Source organism: Coenobita brevimanus, chromosome 64, assembly GCF_032717465.1.
Source record: "Coenobita brevimanus isolate Jiangsu-jjx chromosome 64, ASM3271746v2, whole genome shotgun sequence".
Taxonomy (NCBI): domain Eukaryota; kingdom Metazoa; phylum Arthropoda; class Malacostraca; order Decapoda; family Coenobitidae; genus Coenobita; species Coenobita brevimanus.
Window position 1 is genome coordinate 11,565,367 of NC_137017.1, and position 23,215 is coordinate 11,588,581.

The following is a 23,215-nucleotide window of genomic DNA, read 5'->3' on the forward strand; positions in this document are numbered from 1 at the left end:
GATCAAAAGATATTGGAGAAGACAAAATATACATATATAACAATATTACAGAGAGCTGTCCAGATGACCCCTATAGCATGTTGACTGCTGATCCCTCCAACCAGACATAATATCAGCACACCAAAACAAACTGAAATGTATACAGTTTAAAACCATAAAGATCAGTGGAAGCCTAACTGGAAGTGCTGAAACCTAACTTAGAGGCTTTGCTCCCCAGACACCTCAGTGTTTATAACCAACCTAACAGCGTGCAAACTAAAATGTGCATTAAGTAAAACTTGCACCAAAACAGTATTGTGCATTGAGTGTTTATTAATTGTAGTACAATTGTCACATGACCGTGTGATGATGAAGGTAGGTGCAGTCATAAAACAGATCATTAAATACATCACACAGGAGACATCCATTAAAGTTTTATACAGTCAGTAAAATAGCACTGTGCAATTAAATTAAATCACTTCATATTCTGTAAAATATAAGATATGTGCAGTATTACAAAAGATAATGGAACCTCTTATTTATGAAGATTTAAGAAAACAGGTGTCTGCTCTTTCCTCTCTTCCATCATTCCTCTTCTGTTTTTCTTTCCTTCATTCTTTCTTCTTTCTTCTGCCTGTGGGTGACTTTACACTCCCTCTTCTGTCTTTCTTTCCTTCATTATTTCCTCTTCCTTCTGCCTGTGGGTGTCTTTACACTGAGTGACAAGCCAAATGGTTTTCTGTACACCAGGAAGCCATTCACTATGCTAGGTGGTAACCATATAGGCCTAACCAAATTTGCCCCCCCTCCTCCTCTTTTTTTTTTTTTTCCCCCTGGGCATAGGCTTCACAGCCCAGTAGTTCTTCTCCATCCATACACCTCCACATGTCACCAGTTAGGCACTAACACCCGCCATCCATATTGAGTAGATGCTAGGGCTGTCTCATATAGGACTAGTGTATCGGTATTACCGTTGGTATTTTTATGATATGTCAGCGGGTCTTCTGGTAGATCAGTAAAGTCTGCTTTAATGAAATTCAGATCCTTAAACTGTTCCCTGCCCCAGCAGGGATTTGTACCTGTGTCCATTAGGACAGCAGGCCAACTCTCTACTGATTCGGCCATTGCCTCCAATTAAGATGCTCCAATTGGATTGAGCCTGTGGAGGTTTATATCCAAGGGATGGTTGGGGTTTATTGCTCACGTAATGCCACTCAGGGATGAGTGAGGCTGGTCACTCTCGTCTTAAATGTCAGGACCAGCTTGCCTAGCCCCGGGTTCATACGCTACTCTATGGGGCGATGTAGGATTGGATGGTAGATGAATTAAAAAAAAAACACACACACTATATGCATTAATCTCTAAGAAATAAGAAAGGATCCTGTCAGCATTTCATTCCAATAGGAAATCTAGAAATACTGTGTCACTGTCATGCATAATTAATAACAAAAGTTAGGCTGGGTATAGTACTGTGTTGTTGATGTGCATCTCTTGGCATCCTCCCCCAGCTCCCCACCCCTAATGTTGTTATTGTCATTGTTGAGATATTGCTGCTCCTGCACTTCTTTCTTCAGCATCTGAGTCAAATCCATGAAAGTCCAGGTCTGAAACAAAAGAGTTGATCTTGTCATCTGGTGCAGTAGTATCATCATGGTGTGAGTTGTTGGAGATGAATGTAGATGTAAGCCAGCCAATCATGGCGAATCTGGCAGGTGACTTCACTGCGTGCGACTTTCAAATTACATTGCCTGGCCAACTGACACATCCTGCGGAAGCTCAAGATTTTCCCCTCGTAAATTATGACCTGTTGCATCAATACTTACTGTGTAAATTTAGAAATGCATTACTCAACCACGCATTACTCAAGGCTTGACTGTATGTGGCAAATCTGTGAAAATATTTAACAAGTTACAGTGGCCTCCTGCTGTAATGCAGCTAGTGTAATATACAGTAATCTCTCATTTATCCGGACGGCGATTACCCAGACAATCCATTACCCAGACGTTGTGATCTGGCTGTTTGAAACCATTATTCGTACATTTTTGCATAATAGCCGGATAAAATGCTTGCATCTATTTGGAAATTATGACCACACAAAAAATCACCGCCCAGATGGGCGAGAATAGCCTAGTGGCGTTGCCATGTTTGGCTTGTTAGTTTACCCAGCGTCAGCCGGAGACCCCCTCACTGGGTCTCAGTTCCTGTGCAGCAACTGTGTAGTGAGCAGCTGCTCATAGACAGTTGTTATGGTGGCATACGTTGTAGCTTTTATGGTGGTTCCCTACCTGCTGTAGGCCTTGCTATTCCTTGCATGCCTCTTCCTATGGTGTGTGATGATGGCCCTTGCAACAAGGAAAAGGAAGAGGGTAGTGCTGACTTCGGAGAAGAAGTGGGAGATCCTGAGTAAGATTGATGTGGGATGGTCCACATCCCGCATCTTGAAGGAGTACGACCTGGCCTGCTCAACCCTACACATCATCAGGAAAGCCCATTACAAACTCTTCCAGTACATGGCAGACTTTGGTGAGAGGAATAGACTCAGTACCGAACAGAAGGCCCTGAGTTTACCCCGGCATGCCAAAGTCGACCGTTCAACATTGATCTGGTACTGCCAGCAATGGGGTGCCTGTGTGCTAGTGCAAGGCACCAAGTTGAAGGCCGCTGCCAAGAAGTTCGCATGCTTTCACAATGTCCCAGACTTCAAGGCATCCGAAGGTTGGTTGTTCAGTTTCAAGCTTCGACATGACATTACCAGTCGTAATACCCATGGCAAAGCTTTGAACGCTAATGAGGAGGGTTTGGAGGTATTTTGCTTGAATTTGTTAGGCTTGATTGAGAAGGAGGGCCTAGCTCTCTGTTAAGTCTATAATGCTGATGAAACTGGCTTCTTCTACTGCTCGGTGCCTGCAAACACTCTGGTAGATGAGAAGTGTGTGCCTGGCCACAAGTTGTCTAAGCAACGGGTATCTGATTTGTTCTGTTCTAATGGCAATGGGAAATACTGGCTGAGACCCGTTATTGTTGGTCTTGCAAAACATCCCTGGTGTCTTCATGAGCTAATGGATGTCCTTCCTGTTGTGTGGTACCATTTTGTGCAGACTTGGTTTACCTCCAAGATCTTCACAGATTGGTTTCACGAGAATTTCATCAAAGAGGTTGTCCTTCATCAAATGGAGGAACTTAGAATCCCTTGTGACCAGGTAAAGTCTCCTGTTCTCCAGGACAATGCCCCCACGCATCCCTCTGAGAAGGAATTGGTTGCAGGTGATGGTCGCATTAGGTGCATGCTTTTGCCACCTAATACCACTGCCCTGATTCAACCCATGGACCAGGGTGTGAGGTGGCCATGAAGAGGCTGTACTGATAGAGGCTTCTCAACGAGGTATTGGTTGTTCTTGAGGATGAAGACGAGCAGAGTCGGGCTGGACACATGAGGGCAGAAGACACTGGAAAACACGCAGTACTACAACCTCAAGTCTGCTGTATGCAAATGGGCGAGTGCATGGAAAGAAGTCTCAGTGAAAACTCTCAAAAGTGGTTGGTCTCATCTCCTTCAGGGACACGAGAGCAGACACGACTTTCTGGGCTTTGATGTGGATGATTTCCTCACTTGCCTTCGTAACGCTGGCGAGGCTGTTGATGTTGATGATGTCTGGGAGTGGTTAGATGATGTTGGGAGCGATCATGGCTTTCAGGTTATGTGTGACATTGAGATTGCCACTTCCGTTGCTGCTTCCCGACCATAAGAGTGATGAGGACGACGAGGTCGGCCCAAGAACTGCAGTACTGTACTCCAGCCATCCCCTGCTCGAGCAGATTCCGGGCACACCTTGAGCAGGTGCTTGAATATGCCGAGCACCCAGATTGTTACAGAGAGATGGTGCCTCTTCGCCTTGTGGAGGATCTGCATTCTGTGCAGGAGAGTGTCATCTAACACCTGAATCGTTGTTCTTATTGCCAGTCCAAGATCGACTCCTTTTTTCAGGCCATTGACCCATGCCCAGTCCACCTCTTCTTTGCCACCATCAAAGCGTCAAACCATGCCTTCAACAACAGAACCTCAGTCTAGCTCGTTGTCAGCCGTTGTGTCTCCCCTGGATGTGAGTTTGTGGCTATCTTCAGAGTCACCTGAAGTAGGCAGTCCATCACCACGTCCCACGGCCGCTCCCCTGAGCCAACTGCTGGAGATTCTCCTAGACTTTGACTCTAAGCTCTTCAGGGTATGCCACTAGACCACAGAGGATGTACTATGCAGTGCAGCAGCTTTGCCAGATGCAGTGCAACAGTCAGAGGCAAGGAGCTAGCTGGTTATTCAGCACGATGTTCAGTGAGGAATAGTGAGCATTGACATTGATTTTATTCTAGTGTACTGTACTGTACCATGATTTTATTCTATTTTACCATTATGTTTTGTTTGCCCACTGCATTTTCTTGTGTAGCTGGTTTCCTCATGTTTTTTTTTTCAAGTCACCGCAGGGTATGGCCCTGCAGTGTTGATTGCTTGTCTGTGGTTGAGGGGTCTGCTTGACCATGGCACTGTAATTGCTTTGCTGTGGTTTATAGGTCTGCTTGACGAGATAGAATAGTGTTAAACAATAGGAACAAGTGTTGTATGATGTACTGTAGTGGCCTTTTACACTGGCTTTCAAAGTTAGGTTATGTATGAATGGGGACCAGGGGAGAAGTCCATTATCTGGACGGAGCCATTACTTAGATGTGCCTGTGGCTCTATTACGTCGGATAATCGAGGGATTGCTGTAAATATGAGCCGTGTATATATATATATATATATATATATATATATATATGTGTGTGTGTGTGTGTGTACAGTAAAACCTCAATATAACTGACTTCAATAGACCAGAATTTGCTTTTATCGGAGTCGAGGAGCTGCCAGACTAAATTCCTATATATCGGAAAAAGTCTGTTGAAGCCAGAAGCAGTCCGGACTGCCTGACCACTTCAGCTGTGTTCACCATAATAAGGCAGATAAAAGACATGTTTGTCAGTGTTCACTACAGTATTATTATATATACTGTATTATACTATTTGATTAATGTAGTGAAGTTATAACACAGTACAGTACCGCAGTGATAGTCAAAACAGTTTAAAAACCATTCATGCTATCTGGACTAATGTCTGATGTATCGGAAAAAGTCCAAGCTAGCAGGGGTAATTCCGGATGTCACTTTTATCAGAATTTCGCATTTTTCGGGGTGGCTTGGGCCCCAGTTAGTCTATTATAGTGAGGTCTTACTGTATATATATCTGCATATATATACATATACGCATTATATATATATATATATATATATATATATAGATAGATAGATATATAGATATATACTATATATAGATAAATAGATAGATAGATAGATAGATATATACTGTATATATATAGATAGATAAGATAGATAGATATAGATAGATAGATCTATTGCCAGACGCCATAATCCCGTAAGGGGTGGCCATTTCTATCTATCTATTGCCAGACGCCATAATCCCATAAGGGGTGGCCATTTGATTCTTGAGTTATTTGTTTTATGGGGAGGGGCACTAACCCTCCACCAACCCACTTGCTGACACGTAGGGAGCACGTATGATTTGGTTATATGGTATATATACTGTATACATACTGTATAGATAGATAGATATATACTGTATATATATAGATAGATAGATATATAGATATAGATAGATAGATAGATAGATCTATTGCCAGACGCCATAATCCCGTAAGGGGTGGCCATTTGACTTTGAGTTATTTGTTTTACGGGGAGGGGCACTAACCCTCCACCAACCCACTTGCTGACACGTAGGGAGCACGTATGTTTTGGTTATATGGTATATATACTGTATACATATATATACAGTATATATAGATAGATAGATATATATAGATATATCTGTCTATCTATCTATTGCCAGACGCCTCAATCCCGTTTGGGGTGGCCACAAACAAATCGCCTCCAAGTCGCCCTGTCCCCCGCCATTTCACTGCCCTGTTACCAACTCATACCCTCCTCTCTCATATACCTCTCCACCCCATCCCTCCATCTCATCCTCGGCCTCCCCCTCCCTCTTCCCCCCTCCACCTCACTCACATACACTCTCTTCGTCAGTCTTTCACCCTCCATCCTCTCCACATGGCCAAACCACCTCAGTGTGTTCCTCATAACGCTTCCTATCACATCCACATCCACACCACAACGCTTCTTTATATCCTCATTCGTCAGCCTGTCTCTCCACGTGACTCCACAGGCTCCTCTTAAATAACTCATTTCCACTGCTCTCACTCTTGACTTGTGTCCTTCCAACAGTGTCCAAGCTTCACTTCCGTACGTTAGAGTTAGTATCACAATACTGTCATGTAGTAACTTTTTCACTTCCATGCTCACTTCCCTGTTTCTTATCACTGCTTTCAAGGAACCAGCAACCTTTCTTCCCTGCTGTACCCTTTCAAGCACTTCACCCTCCAAACCTCCATCCTTACTCATCACACTACCCAAATACTTAAACGTACTCACATTTTCCAATTCCTCACCATCCAACCTCGCTGTATATTCACTAACTTCACCTCTCTGAGAGACCATCACTTTACTCTTCCCTACATTCACCTTTAGGTTCCGTTTCTTACACACTCTCTCAAACTCATCCACCAAGCCTTGCAGCTCCCCTTCGTCTTCACTCAACAGCACAGTATCATCTGCAAACAACAGTACAGGGAGTTTCCAAACACTATCCTCTCTCACCAGGGCCACTCCAACATCCACTACCCTACCTTGTACCTCTTTTATTACCCCATCCATATACAGATTGAACAACCATGGAGACATGACACATCCCTGTTTCAAACCAACTTTCAAAGAGAAAAATTCACTTAGTTCATCATCCACATGCACTGCAGCCTTCGCACCATCGTACATACTCTTCACAGCATTCAACAACTTCCCATCTACTCCATATATTCTTAACACTTTCCACAATCCTTGTCTATCCACCCTGTCATATGCTTTCTCCAAATCCATGAAAGCCGCATACAACTTCTTTCCCTTCTCTAGAAACTTTTCCACTAAAGTTCTAAGAATGAATATCTGATCTGCACAACCTCTTCCCTTCCTAAAGCCTCCCTGTTCTTCTCCAACTAATTTCTCTGTTCTTTCTCTAACTCTGTCTATAAGTATCCTACCATACACTTTTCCTATTATACTAAGAAGACAAATGCCCCTATGATTACCACACACTTCTTTTTCCCCTTTTCCTTTGTACAAGGGAATAATTATACCTGACTTCCAATCCTCCGGGACTCTACCTTCCTCCCAGGCCAATCTGCACATCTTCCACATCCATTCTACTACTATCTCTCCCCCATGCTTCAGCATTTCACCACACACTCCATCAATTCCTGGGGCTTTCCCCAATTTAACTTTCTTCATTGCTTCCACAACTTCTATCCTACTGATTTCTTCCTGTCTTCTCACCTCCCTCCTTCTCCCAGCCATTCCCCAGCCACTTATATTCGCATTACTTCCATCCTCTACGTTCAACAATTCCTTAAAGTGTTCTCTCCATATAGATATATACTATATACTATACTGTGTGTGTATATATATATATATATATATATATATATATATGTAAATCACCCATGGGGATGAGGGTTGGTTCATGGAATGTGGGAAGTTTGAGGGGAAGAGCGGGGTAAGTCGTTGAGGCATTCAGTAGGAGGTGGGTGGATGTGGCGTGTTTGCAGGAAGTCCGGTACAGGGGTGGATCAGCCAGAAAGATTGTTGGGAAGGACTGTTGCTATAAGTTGTTTTGGCAGGGGAGGACAGACAGATATGGAGGTGTTGGTGTGATGGTTGCGAAGAAATGGGTGGAATATGTTATGAATGTTTTGAGAGTAAGCGATAGGATGTTGGTAGTGAAAATTCTGTTGGGTAGAAAGATAGCTGCGATTATATCGGCATATGCTCCACAGGCAGGATTGGATGAAACAGAGAAAGATAGATTTTGAGATGATTTAATACGTGTAGTGGGTGGTATGCGGGATGATGAGATAGTGATTTTGGGAGGGGACTTAAATGGTCATGTAGGTGAAGCAGCACAAGGTTATGGAGTGCATGGGGGATGTGCGTATGGTCTAAGGAATGCAGAAGGAGAAAGGATACTCGAGTTTGGGGAGGCAACAGACATGATTGTGTGCAACACATATTTTAGGAAAAGAGACAGTAGGTTAATTATGTATGAGTCTGGGGGAAATAGCAGTCAGATAGATTATTTTTTGGTTAGGAGGGCCGATAGGAGGTTAGTGAGGGATGTTAAAGTTATAGGAAGTGAGGAGTGTGTGCAGCAGCACAGACTACTGATCTGTGATATGGTGCTTAAGGAACGAGTGATGAAAAAGAGGACTTATGGACCTAGGAGGAAAATATGGAAGCCGAAAAACCAAGTAGTAAGGGATGCCTTCTATAGCGAGTTGAGGAGAGTAGTGGCTGAATAGGGAGCTGTAGACAGAGGCGTTAATGAACAGTATAGAGCCCTCAAGAACAATTTCTTGAGAGTTATTGATGTAACATCCGGTTGGACAAGAGGACCACCAAGACATAAAGTAACTTGGTGGTGGGATGAGGGTGTAGAAGCTGCAGTTAAGGAGAAAAGAAGGCTTTTCCAAGCTTAGGGCTAGAAGAGAGGTATACAGGGCAAAGTCTGAGTCACAGAGACTATTACTTGAAAACCTAAATCATGGGGAAAGGAAAAATATGATATTTAGGGTGGCAGGTCAAGTGAAGAGGGATAATCGGGATATTATAGGTGAGCAGTGTGTGAAGAATAATGAAGGAAGGGTAGTGGTGAACAGTGAGGATATTAAAGATGCATGGAGAGAGCATTATAGCCGGTTGTTGAATGAGGAGTTTGACTGGGACAGAGAAGGTTTGGAGCCAGCAGATCCAGTGTCTGGCCCTTGGCCTTTGATTGATGCTGCTACTGTGAGTGAAGCAATAGGCAGGATGAAGGTGGGGAAGGCAGCAGGTGTGTCTGGGTTGACTGCCAAAATGTTGAAGGCCTCAGGCGATATAGGGGTGAGTTTAGTCACTGACCTGATAAATAGGATTATTTATGAGTGTGTTGTCCCAGATGATTGGCTGAAGAGTGTAATTGTAAATGTGTATAAAGGGAAGGGTAATGCCCTGGAAAGAGGAAATTATAGAGGTATAAAGCTTTTAGATCAGATAATGAAGGTAATGGAGAGAGTTTTAGAAGGTATGATTAGAGAAAGAGTGAATATTGATGAGATGCAGTTTGGGTTTATGCCAGGTAGGGGGACCACTGATGCTATATTCATTGTTCGACAGCTTCAGGAAAAATATATTGGTAGGAGAAGGGATCTTTATTTTGTTTTTGTTGATTTGGAAACGGCCTTTGACAGAGTCCCTAGCGAGGTGGTGAAGTGGGCAATGAGAAAGCTTGGCTTGGAGGAGTGGCTGGTTAGGGTGGTTATGGCTATGTATGTGGGTGCTCACACCCAGGAAAGTGTGAATGGAGATTTGAATGATGAGTTTTCCGTGAATGTTGGTGTGCATTAGGGGTCAGTCTGGAGTCCCATGTTGTTTATCATGGTACTTGAAGCCCTTTCATGTGACTTTAGAAACGGACTCCCGTGGGAGTTGTTGTATGCTGATGGTTTGGTGTTGATTGCAGAGAACGAAAGGGAGGCGGAGGAAAGGTTTAGGAAGTGGAGAGATGGTATGGGGCACAAGGGTTTAAGGGTAATGCAGATAAAACAAAAGTGATGATATCTAGGGTTGGTGGCGGTACTGTCAAAGATGAGGGAGAGTGGCCATGTGCAGTTTGCCACAAGGGCGTGGGAAGTAATTCCATCTTGTGCGGTGTGTGTGATAAATGGGTACATAATAGATGTAGTGGTATCAGAGGTAGACTGCGAGATAATGCTGATTTTATGTGTACGGCGTGTCGGGGTGAGCAGGTGGAGATTGTCAAACGTGAAAGGATTGAACTTGCTGGTGCATCTCTTGAGTGTGTGGAAGAGTTTTGTTATTTGGGAGACATGCTGTGTGCTGGAGGTGGGGCTGGAGCTAGCTCTGTGACTAGGGTGAGAAGTGGTTGGAAGAAGTTCAGGGAGCTCTTGCCTCTCCTGACATTGAGAGGACTCTCCCTATGTGCTAAGGGGTCTTTGTATGCAGCATGTGTTAGGAGTGTATGGTAATGCTGTATGGTAGTGAGACCTGGGCAGTGAAGGAGGATGATATTCGCCGGCTCAGACGTACAGAAATGACAATGATTAGGTGGATGTGCAGTGCGTCCTTGCGTCCAAGGCCTGGAGGGGCTGGGTTTACGATGGAAGAGTTGAGAGGTAGGATGGGACTGGAGTGTATTGGTGTTGTGATGAGGAGGGGCAGATTGAGATGGTTTGGACATGTGGAGAGGATGGGGGATGATAATTGGGTGAGGAAGGTGAGAAGTGTTAATATTGGGGGTGGGGTTATGAGGGGTAGACCGAGAAAGACATGGGACGAAGTCATTAAGTGTGACCTTAGGGTTAAGGGACTGAACAGGGAGGCTGCAATGGATCGTGCAGCGTGGAGAGCCGCCATTAGGTGACCAAGGCCGACACATGCAAGCATGTTGGAGCCTTTAAAAACGAAGCGAAATAAAAACGAAACGATATATATATATATATAATTGGAACCTGGAATGTAAGAGGAGCGAATGATGAGGTGAAAGAGAGAGAGATTGTCCAGGTGCTTGAGGATGCGAAAGTGGATGTATGTGGAATAACTGAAACAAAATGGAGAGGAGGAAGTGTGAGAGAATGGGAGTATGGATGGGGTATATGTGCAGGAGTAGGTGAGAATGAGAGGGCAAAGGAAGGAGTATGTATAGTTGTGAGTAAAAGATGGAAGAGGAGCATAAGACAGTATGGATCAGTTGGATCAAGGATTGTGTGGGTAAAGTTGAAAGTTGGAATACAAATGTGGGCGATCGTGTGTGTATATGCGCCAACGCAAGATCGTGCTAGAAGAGTGAGAGAAGAGTTCTGGACAAATGTAGAAGTGTGCATGGAAAAGTTTGGAAGGAATGAGAGAGTGTTTTTGATTGGTGATATGAATGGTAAAGTTGGGAATGTGAAGGTGGATGGAATGGTTGGTGAGTGGGGTGTGCCTGCTGAGATAGATGAGAATGGGAGTGCGTTAGTGGACATTTGTGCTGGGAGGGGGTTGGTGATAGCCAATACCCTCTTCAGGCATAAAATGATTCACAGGTATACATGGCGAGTGATGAGAAGGGTGGGTGGTGAACTGAATGAAAGGAAGGCAATGATTGATTATGTGTGTGTGGATGAAAGGATGCGAAGATGTGTAATGGATGCAAGAGTGTATAGAGGTTGGGGGAGTGGACTTTCTGACCACTACTTGGTGATGGCCAGAATTAAAGTACAAGAAAGTTGGAGGAATAGAAGAAAGGAAAGACGAGAGGAAGGAGTAGTTGCAAGGAGAGTGGAAAGGTTACAGGAGGATGAGAAAAAGGCAGAGTATAAGAGAGAAGTGGAGGAACGATTGGGCAAATATGAATTGGACCAGATGGGAGATGTGGAAAGTGTGTGTAGAATATTTACAGAAGAAATATGTGCAGCATGTGATGTGATGTGTGGAAGGAAGAGAAGACGGAGGGGGGTGCAAGGAACAGCGTGGTGGACTGAAGAGGTGAAACAGGCTGTGGCACAAAAGAAGAAAGCATACAATGAATAGATGAGAAATAGGGGTGTGGAAGAGGTTGAGAGGCGGAAGAGAGAGTTATATGTAGAAAGGAAGAGAGAGGTGAAAAGATTAGTAAGAGAGAGTAAGAAGAGAGTGGATGAGGAATTTGGAAGAAATTTGAGTGTAAAGTGGAGGGACTGTAAGAAAATGTTCTGGAGAGAGGTGAAAAGAGTAAGACAGGGTGGAAGTGAAGTTAGCAGGGGAGTGAAAGATAAAAATGGTAGATTACTAGTGGAGAAGGGAGAAAAAGTGAGCAGATGGAGAGAACACTTTAAGGAATTGTTGAATGTAGAGGATGGAAGTAATGCGAGTATAAGTGGCTGGGGAATGGCTGGGAGAAGGAGGGAGGTGAGAAGACAGGAAGAAATCAGTAGGATAGAAGTTGTGGAAGCAATGAAGAAAGTTAAATCGGGGAAAGCCCCAGGAATTGATGGAGTGTGTGGTGAAATGCTGAAGCATGGGGGAGAGATAGTAGTAGAATGGATGTGGAAGATGTGCAGATTGGCCTGGGAGGAAGGTAGAGTCCCGGAGGATTGGAAGTCAGGTATAATTATTCCCTTGTACAAAGGAAAAGGGGAGAAAGAAGTGTGTGGTATCCATAGGGGCATTTGTCTTCTTAGTATAATAGGAAAAGTGTATGGTAGGATACTTATTGACAGAGTTAGAGAAAGAACAGAGAAATTAGTTGGAGAAGAACAGGGAGGCTTTAGGAAGGGAAGAGGTTGTGTAGATCAGATATTCATTCTCAGATCTTTAGTGGAAAAGTTTCTAGAGAAGAGAAAGAAGTTGTATGCAGCATTCATGGATTTGGAGAAAGCATATGACAGGGTGGATAGACAAGGATTGTGGAAAGTGTTAAGAATATATGGAGTAGATGGAAAGTTGTTGAATGCTGTGAAGAGTATGTACGATGGTGCGAAGGCTGCAGTGCGTGTGGATGGTGAACTAAGTGAATTTTTCTCTTTGAAGGTTGGGTTGAAACAGGGATGTGTCATGTCTCCATGGTTGTTCAATCTAATAAAAGAGGTACAAGGTAGGGTAGTGGATGTTGGAGTGGCCATGGTGAGAGAGGATAGTGTTTGGAAACTCCCTGTACTGTTGTTTGCAGATGATACTGTGTTGTTGAGTGAAGACGAAGGAGAGCTGCAAGGCTTGGTGGATGAGTTTGGGAGAGTGTGTAAGAAGCGGAATCTAAAGGTGAATGTAGGGAAGACTAAAGTGATGGTCTTTGAGAGAGGTGAAGTCAGTGAATGTACAGCGAGGTTGGATGGTGAGGAATTGGAAAGTGTGAGTACGTTTAAGTTCTTGGGTAGTGTGATGAGTAAGGATGGAGGTTTGGAGGGTGAAGTGCTTGAAAGGGTACAGCAGGGAAGAAAGGTTGCTGGTTCCTTGAAAACAGTGATAAGAAACAGGGAAGTGAGCATGGAAGTGAAAAAGTTACTACATGACAGTATTGTGATACCAACTCTAACGTACAGAAGTGAAGCTTGGACGTTGTTGGAAGGACACAAGTCAAGAGTGAGAGCAGTGGAAATGAGTTATTTAAGAGGAGCCTGTGGAGTCACATGGAGAGACAGGCTGACGAATGAGGATATAAAGGAGCGTTGTGGTGTTGATGTGGATGTGATAGGAAGCGTTATGAGGAACACACTGAGGTGATTTGGCCATGTGGAGAGGATGGAGGGTGAAAGACTGACGAAGAGAGTGTATGTGAGTGAGGTGGACGGGAAAGAGGGAGGGGGAGGCCGAGGATGAGATGGAGGGATGGGGTGGAGAGGTATATGAGAGAGGGGGGTGTGAGTTGGGAGCAGGGCAGTGAAATGGCGGGGGACAGGGCGACTTGGAGGCGATTTGTTTGTGGCCACCCCAAACGGGATTGAGGCGTCTGGCAATAGGATAGGTAGATATATATATATATATATATATATATATATACTATATATATATATATATATGTATATGTATATATATATATATATATATATATATATATATATATATATATATATATATATATATATATATATATATATATATATATATATATATATATATATATATATATATGTTTATATATATATATATATATATATATATATATATATATATATATATATATATATATATATATATATATATATATATATCTATTGCCAGACGCCATAATCCCATAAGGGGTGGCCATTTGACTTTGAGTTATTTGTTTTACGGGTATGGGCACTAACCCTCCACCAGCCCACTTGTTGACACGTAGGGAGCACTTATGGTTTGGTTATATGGTTACCACCAAGTGTTGTAAATGGTTTCTTGGCATGCAGGAAACCATTTGGCTTGTCACTCAATGTAAAGCCACCTGTAAAGGAAAGAAAAGCAATAAGAAGTGACAGGAAAGATGGGAGAAATAGGAAGAGAGGAGGGCAGGCACAGAAAAAGAATGATAAAGGCTAAGGAAGAAGTAGGCAGCACTGCATCAAGTGAGTGGATGATGTCGCCATCACCTACCACCTTATATACATATATATATATATATATATATATATATATATATATATATATATATATATACATACAGTAGGGTCCCACAACTAATGTTTTGTTGACTAGTGATTTCAGGTCTAACGATAAGATAGAAGCTGTTTTCAGCTTCATAACTAGCGACAAAAATCTCGAAACTAGCAACTTTGACAATCGTCGTCCAGTGAGAGGCCGTGAGGGACATTTCGACTCGTTTTCCTAGTCAGAGAGTCTCGTGTAGCGCGTGCGCCACACCTAGCGAATGAAAAAGTACATCGTTTAAAACAGGAGGAAAATCATTAAACTCACAGAAGATGGCTTGAAAACCTGTGACATTATGAGGCAGTTGAATGTTCCGGAATCGAGTGTGCCAAACATAAGAAGAAACAAGGACAAGGTAAGGGAAAGTTTGAAAGTGACAGACAGATACTTCACACGTGCTAGTGGTAGTGGTGGTGATAGTGGTGGGGGAAGATGAAGGACCAGATGACTTTGCCCCTCTCAGCCCCATTGAACCTAATTTACTATGAAGGGTTTGAAAGTGATGATGAGATATTACAGGAGATACACAGAAAAGCTGGTGGAGAGGAGGGTGGCGATGGTGGTGGTGGCGCTTACCCCTAGTAAGCATGCGCACTTCTAACTCCCAACTTTTTCTTTCAGGAAAATGCATTCTGTGCATTGAATGGTGACTTTTTGTTGCTTTGTCCCATTAATTATAATAAGTATATAAAAATGTGACTATTTAGTGGATAAAAGTAGACAAAAATGGAAAAATAATCAAACTTTCTAAATGTTCCAGTCTGTTTTTGTTTTTTGCTATATAAAGTTTGCCTCCAAACTAGCGGTTTCACAGCGAGCGAGGTTTTATGAGTCTCTTAAGATCGCTGGTTGCAAGGCCCTACTGTATACTGTGTATTTATACATACATATATATATATATATATATACAGTAATCACTCCAATATCCGATGTAATAGAGCCATAGGTAGGTCCGGATATTGGTTCTGTCCGGATATTGGGCCCCAGCTTATGGACTTGTACTTATGGATCCTAACTCAGAGAAACACCTATACAACTCCCTCTGGACATGCATAGCACCTATTTAAGACCCAAATCACACCAATAAGGCACATAAATGACTGAAATAAATGCAAAAGAAACATAAATTGAGGGTTTAGAAGTAGGTTCACACAATAATAAACATTCTGGTGACTGGCTCCTGGACTGGTACTTATGGACCCTAACCTAGCCTAACTCAGAAAAACACCTTCCTACTGCACATGCATAGCTCCTAACACCCTATTCACACCAATAAAGGACATTAAAGAGTGAAATGAGGTAAGTATAGTATGGAAAAAAAGTATAGTATGAAACATTCTTATGTCCGGATAGTGGGGATGTTCGGATATTGGGCGTCCGGATATTAGAGTGATTACTTATATATATATATATATATCATCATCAGCCGTTGAGGTCCACTGCAGGACTGGCCTATCCCTACCGATATACAGTATATATATATATATATATATATATATACAGGTTATCCCTTAATTCACACAAGGGTTATGTTCCCAGACCCTTCGCGTTTGTGGTAAATTCACGTATAATATCTCCCCATGTGTGCACGTAATTACGCATGTGTATTAAGTGTATTACAGCTGAATAATACTGTTTATGCACTACATACACCTAATAAACTAGCATAAGGTATGAAAAACAACAAAAATGTACGAAATTTACCACTGAAAGCTGAGAAGCACAGGCGCAGGTGGAGACAGTATCAGTCTGGTGCACTAGCCCTCACTGCCTCCTGTATGCTACATTCTCTGCCCTCTTTATTGTACGAACAGTTGACTCATTCACTCCAAACATACGGTTCCAAGACAATTCACAGGCGTAGGTGGAGACACTTTTAGCACAGTCTGATGCACTAGCCCTCACTGCCTCCCGTATGCTATGTTCTGCCTTCTTTATTGTACGAAGAGTTGACTCATTCACCCCAAACATATGATTCTGAGACAATTCACCGTCAAAACATGGACGATTCCTCATCAGGACAATTTGCACCCTGGCAGATTCCCTGTCATTCTATAAACATACTTATTATTGATTAATTAATACTTTAATAACTAATTTTCAGGGGGATTTTATAACTCATGTAAGTAAAAAACTAGTGTAGTCTACTTGCTAAATAAACTGGTATGTAAATAAATGACGGGGAATCGTCCTGATTGCAAATTGTCACCGACATTCCTTCACTAAGTTTGCCCAACACTTTAACTTTCTCTGTCAGCGACATCACCTAACGAGTCCATTTTGGTGTGTTACCACATGCATCACTAGGAATACGCTTAGGCCCCATGCTGGCAAACAAGGCAAGCAATTACTGGAAGGCAGAAAAATAAGCCACAAATAACGACTCGCGAGTCATGCACAGTTCGACCGTTGGATTCAAACTGACTGTGTGGTGCGTGGTAGACCGACCTTCCCCACACAAACACACACACACACGTATGGACACGGGCAGCAGGTAGGCATGGTGGGAGGGGTTTATAACTAATTTTCAGGGGAATTTTATAACTCATATAAGTTAAAAACTTACTGAAAGCTGACAAACACAGGCATTGGTGGGTGGTAGAGTGGGTGGTGGAGCAGGGATTTACTGAGTGGTGGGAGGAGTCGACGAGTCATCGACCTTATCTGCCTCAACCTCATCTTCGTCACTTTGGATGACTGGGGTTGTAGACTGATTGGGGGATGTTCGTGATGAACACTGGCTGAAGAACATTGTTGTTTTAGGTTGAGATACAGCTCGCTTCATGTCATTGAAGATTTAGCGGTAACAAGCAAAAGCATTTTCAGCCTGTTCTTTACACTTAAAGGATCTTATCATGTTGGGATCTATGTTGTAAAAATGTTCTGTTTCTGCCTTCAGCATCCTTAAACCCTCAGCCAAGTTATCCAGCGTCAGCTGAGATGCAGGCGAGCCATCATCAACCTTCTCATCCTCCTCGTCCTTCTCAGTAGACTGAGTCAGCTCCACCAGATCCACGTTTGTTAACTCTACTCTGTGACTCTCCAGCAGTTCCTCCACTTCCTTTTCATCCATATTATCAAATCCTTCCCCACCAATCTGTCGTGCCACTGATATGATGTGGGAGGCAGTGGATTTTTTTGAGACAGGATCAAACCCCTTAAATTCGTGAACACATTCTGGCCACAATTTTTTCCAACATGCATTCACTGTGTGTTAGTTTTATTTCGTCCAAGGTCCCCTTGATCGTCTAGAGGCAGTCGGCGATGTTGTAGTCCTTCCACAGCTGCATGACGGACTTATTCTCATCCTCCATCCCAGTCACAATGCGCTGCATGCACTTTTTGGTGTAATGTGCCTTAAAAGCGTGATTAACACTTTGATCCAGGGGTTGAATTAATGAAGATGTGTTAGGGGGGAGGTAGAGGATCTTAACACCCTCAGTTTCAAGTTCGTGGGCTGGTGGATGTCCAGGGGCATTGTCCAAGATGAGGAGGACCTTGAAGTCAAGCTTTTTATTACCCAGATAATTACGTACTTCAGGTAAGAAGTTGGAGTGGTACCAGTCCTTCAGGAGAGGCTGGGTAGTCCATGCCTTAGCGTTTGCCATCCAGAAGAGAGGCAGCTGCTTCTTGTCTTTTCCTTTAAGGGCACGAGGATTCTGAGCCCTGTAAATGAAGCCCGGCTTAATCATAAAACCAGCTGCATTGCAACAGAACAGCAGCATAAACCGATCTTTGGCTGCCATGAATCCTGGGGCGTGGGTCTCCTGACGGCTGAGGAAGGTTTTAGCAGGCATCTTTTTCCAGAAGAGAGCAGTTTTATCCATGTTGAAGACCTGCTTTGGCAGGTAGCCTCCCTCATTAATGATATCACTTAGTTCAGCCGGGAAGTCACGTGCTACCTCATGATCAGCTGATCTACTCTCTCCACAGATGCGAAGGTTACAAAGGGAAAATCTCTTCTTAAAATTTTCAAACCACCCTTTGCTTGCACTGAAAACTGGGGTGTCAGGAGCTAAAGTGCCTTCACCTCCGTCAGCTTCACACATAGTCTGGTACAGAGAAAGTGCTTTCTCTTTAATTATGTTGGAGTCAAGGGGTATACCACGCTTGTGAGAGTTCTCCATCCACAAAAATAGTGCATTTTCCGTCTTTATAATGCGATTATCTCTCTTATAACGAGACACTTTAGGCCTGACGTCCGGCTGCATCCTTGACCATCCTGCATTGTCAAGCCAGACGGGCGAAAAAAATGAGCAGTGTTCATTTTTTCTTTCCGGATCTCTCGGAAGACAACGATCCATGTTGATGCTGGGAGTTGGTGGGAGCCTCTGTGAATCCACCGAAAATGTCCGTGTGTGCCGTGTAGAGACCAGGGCCATCCGGGAGTTGTAATTTCATCCAGGACAGCTCAGAGAATGCCGGTGCATGCACGAATCGTTCTCGGAGGCAACACGGACACTCCCGGTCCTGTCCCTGCAATGATGAGACGTAGGAGCCGGTTGGTTCGGAGATTGCCATTCTGTTAACAGCGTGTTGCTGGACAACTCGGAGTGTTAACGGTTTCTACTCGGTGGCGCCAAGGAGGGTACAGAATCTAGCCAGTAGGGGTATGGTCGAATAAAAATGCATCCCATTCTGGCAAGAATTTCCTCATATATTGCAAGGTTAATTCTTAAGAAATTCCTGAAGCCAGTCACATCTTCTGCTTTAAGTTCATTCATCAACTTCTCATATTGGCTATACAGGGGTCTTCTGAGAAGCCAAGGTTTAACCCACAGGCATTTCCTCTTTTGTCTTCTTTTTCCTCTTTGTTCTTCTTCTTGGCTCCGTGTTATCACAATCATTTTTGCTGCCAGTAGGTCCATTTCAGCTGTAGCCAATTGCAGTTGTAGTAATTCAGCATGCTGTGAAGAAATATACAGGTAATCCCTTTACTCACGCGAGGGTTACGTTCCCAGACGCTTCGTGTATGTGGTAAATTCACATATACGTTCTGCCCATGTGTGCACGTAATTACGCATGTGTATTAAGTATATTACATCTGAATAATACTGTTTATGCACTACATACACCTTATAAACTAGCATAAAGTATGAAAAACAATGATAATGTAAGAAATTTTACACTGAAAGCTGACAAGCACAGGCATAGGTGGAGACACTTTAGCAGTCTTGTGCACTAGTCCTCACTGCCTCCCATATGCTACATTCTGTCTTCTTTATTGTACGAACAGTTGACTCATTCACCCCAGACATACGGTTCCGAGACAATTCACAGGCGTAGGTGGAGACACTTTAGCACAGTCTGGTGCACAAGCCCTCGCTGCCTCCCGTATGCTACATTCTGCCTTCTTTATTGTGTGAACAGTTGACTCATTCACCCCAAACATACGGTTCCGAGACAATTCACCGTCAAGTCAATTCACTGTCAAAACATGGATTGTTCCCCATCAGGACAATTCACACCCTGAACGATTCCCTGTCATTCTATAAATATACTTATTACTGAGTAATTAATACGTTAATAACTGATTTTCATGGGGATTTTATAACTCATATAAGTAAAAAACTATTGTACTGTATTTGCTAAGTAAACTGGTATGTAAATAAATGACGGGGAATCATCACGGCGAATTGTCGCCAACATTCCTTCCCTAAGTTTGTCCAACACTTTAACTTTCTCTGTCAGCGACATCACTTTACGAGTCCATTTTGGTGTGTTACCACATGCATCACTAGCGATACGCTTAGGCCTCATGTTGGCAAACAATGCAAGCAATCACTGGAAGGCAGAAAAATAAACCACAAATAACGATTTGCGAGTCACACACGGTTCGACCGTCGGATTCAAACTGACTGTGGTGCGTGGTAGACTGACTTCCCCCCCCCACACACACACACACACACACATATATATATATATGTATGCACACGGGCAGCAGGTAGGCATTTTTATATTTTATTTATTTTTCGTATATTAAAATTATTTATTTGAATACTATAATTTTATGTTTTAATTATTGTATGAAAAATTCGTGGATAACCGAAATCGCATGAAAAAAGTTCGCGTGAATTAAGGGATTACTCTGCATTTTGTCTGTTGATGTTCACTCTCCAAAGTAAGTAGCAGAATGAGGAACAGCCTCTACAGTGTTCTTTTATATGCATCGTGAGGCAGCACTGACTACAGTCCGGTGACAATCGGAAAAGACCGCCTGGAGATCGTTTAGGTCCTTCTAGGCATCATGTAAATCTGTCTTCCTCCGTATGTTTTGGCTTTAATCCGGTGCCATCTGCGCATACACCGGGAACATCTCCGGCAAGGACCGGCTAGAGACTGTGGTCTGCCAGGAACAGACCCTAATTTTCCGTTTGCCTGCCGTGCTCAGACTGACTTCAATGACGTCATTAATACGCTGGATCACCCCAGATGGCTGAAATTTCTCGTCTGGCTTCATCCTCTGTTTCATCCATGAATGTGTGACAGAGGTTTTAGATGCCCATTAACCCTTACACATGCTTCACTACCATCATAAAAACTCTTGATGGCACCTAGCAGCATACCATCTACACTGTATATGCGCAAAACTTTCCGCAATCCTTCTCTGTCCACTTTGTCGTATGCTTTTTGCAGATCCATGAATGCCATAAACACCTTATGGTCCTTCTCACAAGCCTTCTCTGCTATCTGTCTCACTGCAAATATTTGATCCACACATCCTCTGCCACTCCTAAAGCCACCCTGTTCATCACTCACTAGGACTTCTGATATCTTTCTTACTTTCTCTGTAATAATTCTTCCATTGACCTTCCCAACCACGCTCAATAAACTCATGCCACGATAATTCTTGCACTCACTTCGCTCACCTTTATTTTCGTACAGGGGTACAGTTACAGCCTTTTTCCACTTTGCTGGCACAGTTTCACTCATCCATGCCTTCTTACATATCTCCAATAAGCACTTCATTCCACTCTCTCCGTTACACTTAAGCATCTCTGCGTATACCTCATCAACCCCAGCCGCTTTCCCATTTTTCAGCCGCCTCACAGCACTCTTCACCTGTGCGAGTGTCACGTGTCCTGGCACTGCATTCTTTCTCTGCACCCCCCCAAAACCAAGCATGTTTACAGCTGCTCTTCTCTTTCTGTTCCCATATACACACACATATATATATATATAAATGTTATCATATATACTGTATATGTTATCATCATCGAATCCTGTGTTACCCCACTAGGAGTGTAGGAGCCCAGGGCTAGGCATGTTGATCCTGACATTTAAGATGAGAGTGACCAGCCTCACTCATCCCTGAGTGGCATTATGTGGGCAGTGAACCCCCGCCACCCTTTAGATATAAACCTGCACTAGCTCAGTCCAGTTGGTGTACCTTAATTATCCACTAAACCACCAGGTGCCGTAGTTTGGTTATATGGTTACCACCCAATGTAGTAAATGGTTTCCTGGTGTACAGGAAACCATTTGGCTTGTCACTTAGAGTAGAGTCACCCGTAGACAAAAGGAAGAGGAAAGAAAGAAGAAAAGAAAGACATATGAGGAAAGAAGAAAGGAAGAGAGGAAAGGGCAGCTACTCAAGAGCAGCACTACATCAAGTGAGTGGATGGTGAGTGTTCCCACCTACCAGTATATACAGTAATCTTCTCAATATCCAATGTAATACAGCCAAAGGCATGTCTGGAAGTGGTTTTGTCCGGATACTGGGCCCCTGCCTCCTGGACTGGTACTTATGGACCCTAACTCAGCCTAACTTTGAAAGCCACCTAAATAACTCCTCACTGGACATGCATAGCACCTATTTAAGACCCTCTTCACACAAATAAGGGACGCAAAGCATGAAATAAATAAAAAGGAACCAGAGAATGAGGAATTAGAAGTGAGTATGGAAAATATTTAGCAGTGTACAGGGTACTTACAGCACATCCGTGGCCGCCGCCTCTAAGGCTCAGGCAGTGGTGAAAATGCTCTTGAAGCATGTACAGTACTCCAGTGTTGTGCTGCATTTAATTCTTTGCACTGTGTGTTATAATTGTTTAACACTGCACATTCTGTTCTTAATTGCGCCACGCCAGATTCAGTCGCCAGTTTGCACTCCACACTTAATCCTTTGCACTCTAAATTCTGATTTCTTACCACTGCACAACACTGTAAATTCCCATGTGGTCTAGTGGTAAGTTTATTCACTGTTTATTCACAAAAACGAGCACATGCGGCATCCATTGCGATGAGCCTTTACTCACACTGGTAGTTAGGTGGTAACTGGGGAGGGGAGGGACAGCAGGGAGCTGGTGGTGGTGCATAAGCACAGCTGTTCAGCGCCGCGCGCCAAGTTCAAATTTTGGGTGGGGTAAAAAAAATGATTTTTCCCCCCCCCCAAAGGCCCAGGCCCAAAATGTCCGGTTAGTGGGCGTCCGGATAATAAAGGGATTACCATTTATATATATATATATATATATATACATACATATATATATATATATATATATATATACATACACATTGAGCTGACACATTTGTGGTCTATCATTCCACTTTGCTACACCTCATTCATCAACAAAGCAACTCCCTTGCACCTTCCTCGCCCATTCATTCCCGATCTTACACATTTCACACCCTCCCACTCCTCCATTTCACACCCTTTCATCTTTGTTTCACATATTGCCATCACAGCATATCTCTCACTCTTGAACACATTCACCACTTGCTCTCATTCACACCTCTCACATTCCACATGGTCATGCAAATCTGCCCATTTGGTTGGGCTCTGGACAGGTATTGGGCTCTCGGAGGCTCTCTGAAACAACTGCCATGATTAAGTTGATTTGGGTAGGGAAATTTGGGGACACTTAACCCTGCCAGAAACCCCGGTTATATGGTTACCA

At 43.3% G+C, this 23,215-nt stretch overlaps 1 protein-coding gene across 1 annotated transcript in view; it reads left to right on the forward strand.

Annotated features, from left to right (window-relative positions):
* The window catches only part of rl (Mitogen-activated protein kinase rl), a 145,674-nt gene that overhangs the window by 119,947 nt on the left and 2,512 nt on the right, over positions 1–23,215 (forward strand). The window lies entirely within an intron of this gene.